This window comes from Schistocerca americana, chromosome 5 (assembly GCF_021461395.2).
Source record: "Schistocerca americana isolate TAMUIC-IGC-003095 chromosome 5, iqSchAmer2.1, whole genome shotgun sequence".
NCBI lineage: Eukaryota > Metazoa > Arthropoda > Insecta > Orthoptera > Acrididae > Schistocerca > Schistocerca americana.
The window spans coordinates 326,426,034-326,432,033 of NC_060123.1; the positions used below are offsets into that span (position 1 = coordinate 326,426,034).

Here is a 6,000-nt window from a genome sequence, read left to right on the forward strand (position 1 = left end):
TGGCCCTCCTCCCAGGGAGTGACCAGGAGGGGGAAGGTCAAGAAAGTAAAAGTAGGAGCAGACTGAGAACTATTCCTATCTGAAGAGATGGCTGCAGACAAGTAGCCACAACTGTGGAGCTTAACACAGGCTTCATGTGCAGAGCCTTCACCTGGTACCACCCATTCCGATCAAGAGCTCACCCCTTGGATGTCAATGAGCTGCAGCAGGGGCAACTTGGCACAACAGTCGCAGCCGGAAGTTCCAATGCTCCAAAAAGATAAGCAACTATTCCCAGGCATGCGTGAGGCAGTGACAGCTTATGTACCAGAAGTGTGATCCCTGTGATGTCAGGGGGCTCAGCCAGATGAGTACATAACAGCCCTACCATATGGACTGGCAATCGTGCTGGTGACCTAGCTGGGAGAGGGGAAGGGGTGGGAGGAAGGCTACGGAGAGGGTGGAAAGGGAAAGGAGGAGGGAGAGGCAGCCAAGCCAGAGACATCAGAGAGGGAGTGCTTCCCAAAATGGGTCACACTACGGAAACAATTTAGAAAGGGAGCTCAAACACTAAGGGGGACCACGAAAAGCCAAAAAGAAGGAAACGCAAGGTAAGACCATACAGGAATAGCAAACCCACCAGAATAGCCAAGTCATCGTAAAGGGAAACACCGAGGGAGAAAGAGTGGGGTTAGAGAGGGAGAAGCTAGTCTGGGGCCAGAGGGGGGGTAACAACCAACTACCACATACAGGGGTGAGAGTGGTAACATGGACAAAGAAAGCAAAAGAAAATATAGACACAGAGAAAGCAGGAGAAGATGGACAGAGTAAGTGGGAAGAGGAAAATTGAGAAGCAACCCACACACACGAATGCAGTCTCAGGCAATTGATGTGGTTTCTGTTGCCTAAGACGGCAGTCTTGTGTGTGTGTGTGTGTGTGTGTGTGTGTGTGTGTGTGTGTGTGTGTGTGTGTTTCAGTTATCTATATTTGATGATGGCCTTACTGGCCTTGTGTCTATCTGCAACTCAGCATTTCAGCTGTATGGTGAGTAGCAACTTTCCTTTTCATATTGTTTTACATTCCATCCTGGATTTTCCATTGTTTGAATAAATACATACCCTAGCTATGCGTTACGCAACTAGTATGACAGTAAAAAAACCTAGCTGTAGAGACAGCCTGATCTGTAGCTTTTCCTGATGTCTAGGTTAGGTTGGAAAATAACAGTTTTGTTGTGAGTTGGTAAAGCCAACGAATGTGATACTAAAACAAAGACTTGAAGTTTAGCCTATTCGAAAAGAAAAAAAAAAAAATCACCAATAATGCCACATTTTCATCACCGTATTGTTTACAGCTTGGGTCGCACCTTTCCTATGTCAGTCATCAAACCCGAAGACTCTTATGGAACATTTCCCTACATCTAAAATTTTTTGCTCATCATCCCTGCTCATCTACAACCTATCTCAAAGTATATCCACAATGCTCCGACATCTAGTCACCTGGGATTTGTGAAAACTAGAACAAATCAGATGTAGGTATCACTGATCAGATCTCCACCAATCTGTTAAGACACTACTTGAGCTGTTGTAAGGAATGTCAGTGACAGAAGCATGAGCTGCAATTATCTCTGGGGCATTTGATACAGATTCCACCTGCAGCTGCACAATTCACCCAAATTGGAGAGGTTCTCAAAGCCAACAAATGGAAATAAATGGATAATAGATTGCACTGACTACCTCACCTCCTACACCATCAGCAAAGCTGTGTCAACTGCTAAAGCTTCAGAAATTGCAAGGTTCCTTGTTGAAGACAATATTTTGAAGCACAGAGCACCCCTTGTGATGATCTCTGATCACGGAAAGATTTTTCAGTTGAGACTAATATCAGAGGTAATTTCACACTGTGACAACACGCACAGGATGACAACTACCACCCACATAGAAATGGCCAAACAAAAGCTTTAGTAAGATGTTGGCAGAAATGCTCTTCATGCACGTTTACAGTGAACAGCGACTGGGATACAATGCTGTCCATTCTGACAGTCAGACATAACGTATTGAAGAGAGACACTACAAGCTCACATTGTTCTTTCTGCTCTGTGGTCACACAGTCCAAAATAACAATGGATACACTGAATGTTGTCATTTTAACTGGATGATACTCAGGATGAATATTTACCTTATCACCAGGACCACAGAAGTAAGACAGTTGGCTCACACACAGGCCCTCGACACTGAGGAGAAAGATTATGAATGCTACACAGCCAAGCACCTGCAAGTGAGCTACAGCCTTGGACGCTTGGTATAGATTTATACTTCTGTGTGGAAAGTGCGAGTATTGGCAAAGTTACTAATGTGCTACTTTACACTGTATGGTATTTTCCATCACGTGTCGGACACCAAATAAGGATTATGATCTTTCATCAATAAGACAAAAGTCAAGAGACATTGTCCATGTCCTTCACACGAGGCCCTCCTACAGTCCTGAGGCATAGGTCAACACCATGGTCTCCTCATTCAAGGAAACTGAAGCAGCGCTTTATGATCTCAAAGCTTCGATGCTCATCACAGTGAAAAGAATATGACAACATGAACCGAACATAACGATCCTCCAGACCTGCCATATGAAAACCACTAATAGTACCTAAATCTAGGATATTGTAGTCAGCTCCAATGAGAACTTCTAATACAGTGCATTGCTGTTTCTCAGGAGAGGGAGAAATTCCATGAGCTGTGCTGCCCATAGTGAGGAGTAGTGACTATCGCCACTTGTGACAATCGGTGAGTCACCGGCTCCAACCTGATCACCAGCAAAATACTTGTTATTAAGTAGCTGTCATTTCTGGAAAGTTCTAGAAATTTCTTATGTTTATAATGTTTGCATATTCTGCAACACTGCATGTCAAGGACACAGTTCCATCTGCATGTTAATGTCCATAATAAATGTGCTTTCAGTGTAAGTGTTGCATTTCAGTGATGGCCCTGGTTTTGTTTTTGGAGTTGATTAGGGATACAATGTGACAATACACAGGCCTCTACACTGCAGGACTCCCACACAACAGAAAATAATCAGAAATGAAACTATCAACTTCAAAGCTAAAATACACGTCCAGCTTCATTACATATAAGTTTGTCACAACAACCTAGGTTTAAATACACATTCACTGGTTTCACAACACACAGCTAAACTGTCACTTTCCAGCCTGTTTTAGACATCGGGATATGCTATAGATCAATCTGTCACCACTACCACAGTTCCACCTTTGTTATACACACCTACTTAAATTAATAGTTGGAAAATGGTGTACACACAATAAACACCTGTAAGCGACAAAAGCTGAAAATTAATGGGCCAGTCACACAAAAGAAGTAATCTGTATTATTTTCTCACCAGAACAAATATACATATTTCACACAAGATCATTAATAACATTTCAACATATGGGGTAGAAAAATGTTATTGGCACAGAATATCTGAATATGATCTACGATGTTTCTGACCACTATCAGCAGCTTTTATTTGCAGAAAGCAGATGTCTAACTTTCTGTGAAAATTCCCTTCATGCAACTTTTATTTGCTTGGACAAGTGGGAGAATTTATGGATGGACAAAATTTCACATAAAATTCATCTGCACATCTCTCTATCCTTAAAACACATATCTATAGACATAGGACAATGAAGCTGTGTGGTTGGGCTGTGCTGTTTATAAACAAACAACACGTGTGATATCAAGAAGCCTATTTCCAATCATCTCAATCAATTAAATTTTGTGAAAAATACATTATTGCATTACTGGTTGAAACTGAGCTCTTACTGGGGAATTAAACCAAAAATTACAAGCATTCTTCTATATAAAAAAAACTTGAATTATTTTTACATCAATAGGCAAAATTCAATTTAAAGACTTCTAGCATAATGTAATTGAGTAGTATTCTTGCACAATTAATTCTTCAATCCACAAATCAATTTTCATTAATGCATACCAGCACCTTTTACAGAACTGTACAATGGCAAGCATTGTACTGGTACAGAATTGAAGCACGAAGTACATAAACAGGATATTAAATTGGCTAACGCAAATGAGTGTCGAAATGCAATGTAAATAGAAAAGGTCTATGAGGAACTACCAAAGTTTTGTCCAGCAACACATTTCATTATTTTTCATTGACATCCACATGACAACACTTTCAAAACAATAGTTTAAATGATGAGTCTGGTACTCGACATGCAGTTGTAATACATCATCCTGCAGTTTTCAAGTTCATAATTTCAATGTGTCAAAGACTGCTATCTTTCTACAATACAAACCGGTGTTTGTTTCTTTTGTCAGTACAGAAATACCTTGGTGGTCAAAAACGATTACGAGTATATTTCTTCATGAAAATGCCCCTTTTGCAATACAATAAATAGCCACAATAGACAATACAATAAAATTTTGTAGATCATTTAACAAAGACTCCTAAGTTCCGTGCATCAAATACGTTGTAAAATTGTGTACCACAAACTTCCAAGTTCGCTTTGAGTACACCAACATTATTTGTATCAGAGCGCGATCAACTCCCAGCCCAACGGAAGGTTACCTGACGCTCCATCGAACTTTTAACGGTATAACTAAGAGGCAAGTATTCTTAGCGCGGGCAAGTTTCCCCTACTATATTGTCAATCACACAATGTTATCACGGCAAAGTGGCTTCTATTCATTGTTTATTTCATATACCCGTCGTGCTGCGTTTCTTTATTCTGAAAGGACGAAGAATTCCTAACTTATTTGAAGTAAAACGTTGATGCTACAAATCAAAAACGAACTGGTAACTAAAATTAAACTACGATCTGGCTGCCTCCTTAACCACACGTGAGTAAACTTACGACCCATACGTTACGCATTCCTATAATTCATTACATATGCAGTTAATTTACCTGAAACTGATATTATAAGTCCGTTTGCATAATAAACATGAATCACTACCACAAAAACACACAGCACTTCGTACAAATTCCAGTACAATGGCTGCCGACTTCCAAGCAGAGATTCCAACGTAAACCCGCAACTACTACCATAATTATCTTTGTACACCATCTTCAAGCGGGTTTCCAAATGCAACTTTGGCGACGCCACTTCACAACCATTTGCTTTCATTGCTGTTGTCGTCTGAACTATCCTAGACTAAGAGTCGTGCTCAAGACTTCAGTTCTGCCAGCATCTCTCTCCTACTTTCCAAACGTCATGTAAGCTCTCCTTCAGACTCTGTTAGATTAGCAATCTGAAAACAAAGCATACCACAGATTTATGACTCGATTAACAGTTCCTGAAACGCTTTCAATTTTTGTGGAAGTTCCATAAATTCTTGTCAATGAAGTGTTATTACTTCGTCAATGTTCTTATATCTGTCGACTGGCAAGCATTTGGCTGTGTTGTCTGAGGTTTTTTTCCTTGTTATTTTGATAAGAAAAGTCATTTCCATTAAATATCATTCAAGATGTGTGTCACAATGTGTGTGTGTGTGTGTGTGTGTGTGTGTGTGTGTGTGTATGTGTGTGTGTGTGTGTGTGGTGAGTGAAGTGTTATGAAACAAAGTGTATATAGTGTGTGCAGTGACTGATAGTGAGATAAGAGTGAACGCTGTGGCATTACATTATTTAATAAGTTATTTGTAAAAAAAAAAAAAAAAAAAAAAAAAAACTATTGTATACCAGGAGTAAATCTAACGATTATGTCTAACTAGAAGTCTGTAAATATATATGTGTATACGAATTAGATTATTTTAAATTGATCTAAACTTGTAAACACTTGGACATGTCCTATAACTTTGTAAAAAGAAATCTACCGATGAGTAAAGATACTACTACCACTAATATCTCATGAGTTATAAGATGGTAAGCAACAACTATCATCACCAGATCTCGTCAACATAACCCCATATTGTAACATAGTAGAATTAAAATATTAAAATCTATAAATTTCGAAATCTTTCTTCCAAAGCTTACAAAACATCGATTTTTATTGCTCAATTTAGGTTCATTA

The 6,000-nt window shown here is 39.4% G+C and overlaps 1 protein-coding gene across 3 annotated transcripts in view; it reads right to left on the reverse strand.

Moving 5' to 3' along the window:
- LOC124616732 (RNA-binding protein 25) overlaps positions 1-5,021 on the reverse strand; it is a 188,277-nt gene extending 183,256 nt beyond the window's left edge. For 2 of the 3 annotated variants that reach the window (XM_047145094.1, XM_047145097.1), the window contains exon 1: positions 4,896-5,021. The gene's annotated coding sequence lies outside the window, so the exon portion shown is untranslated. The remainder of the gene's footprint in view (positions 1-4,895) is intronic. The other variant, XM_047145096.1, reaches the window with a different exon arrangement.
- Positions 5,022-6,000: the final 979 nt, after the last annotated feature.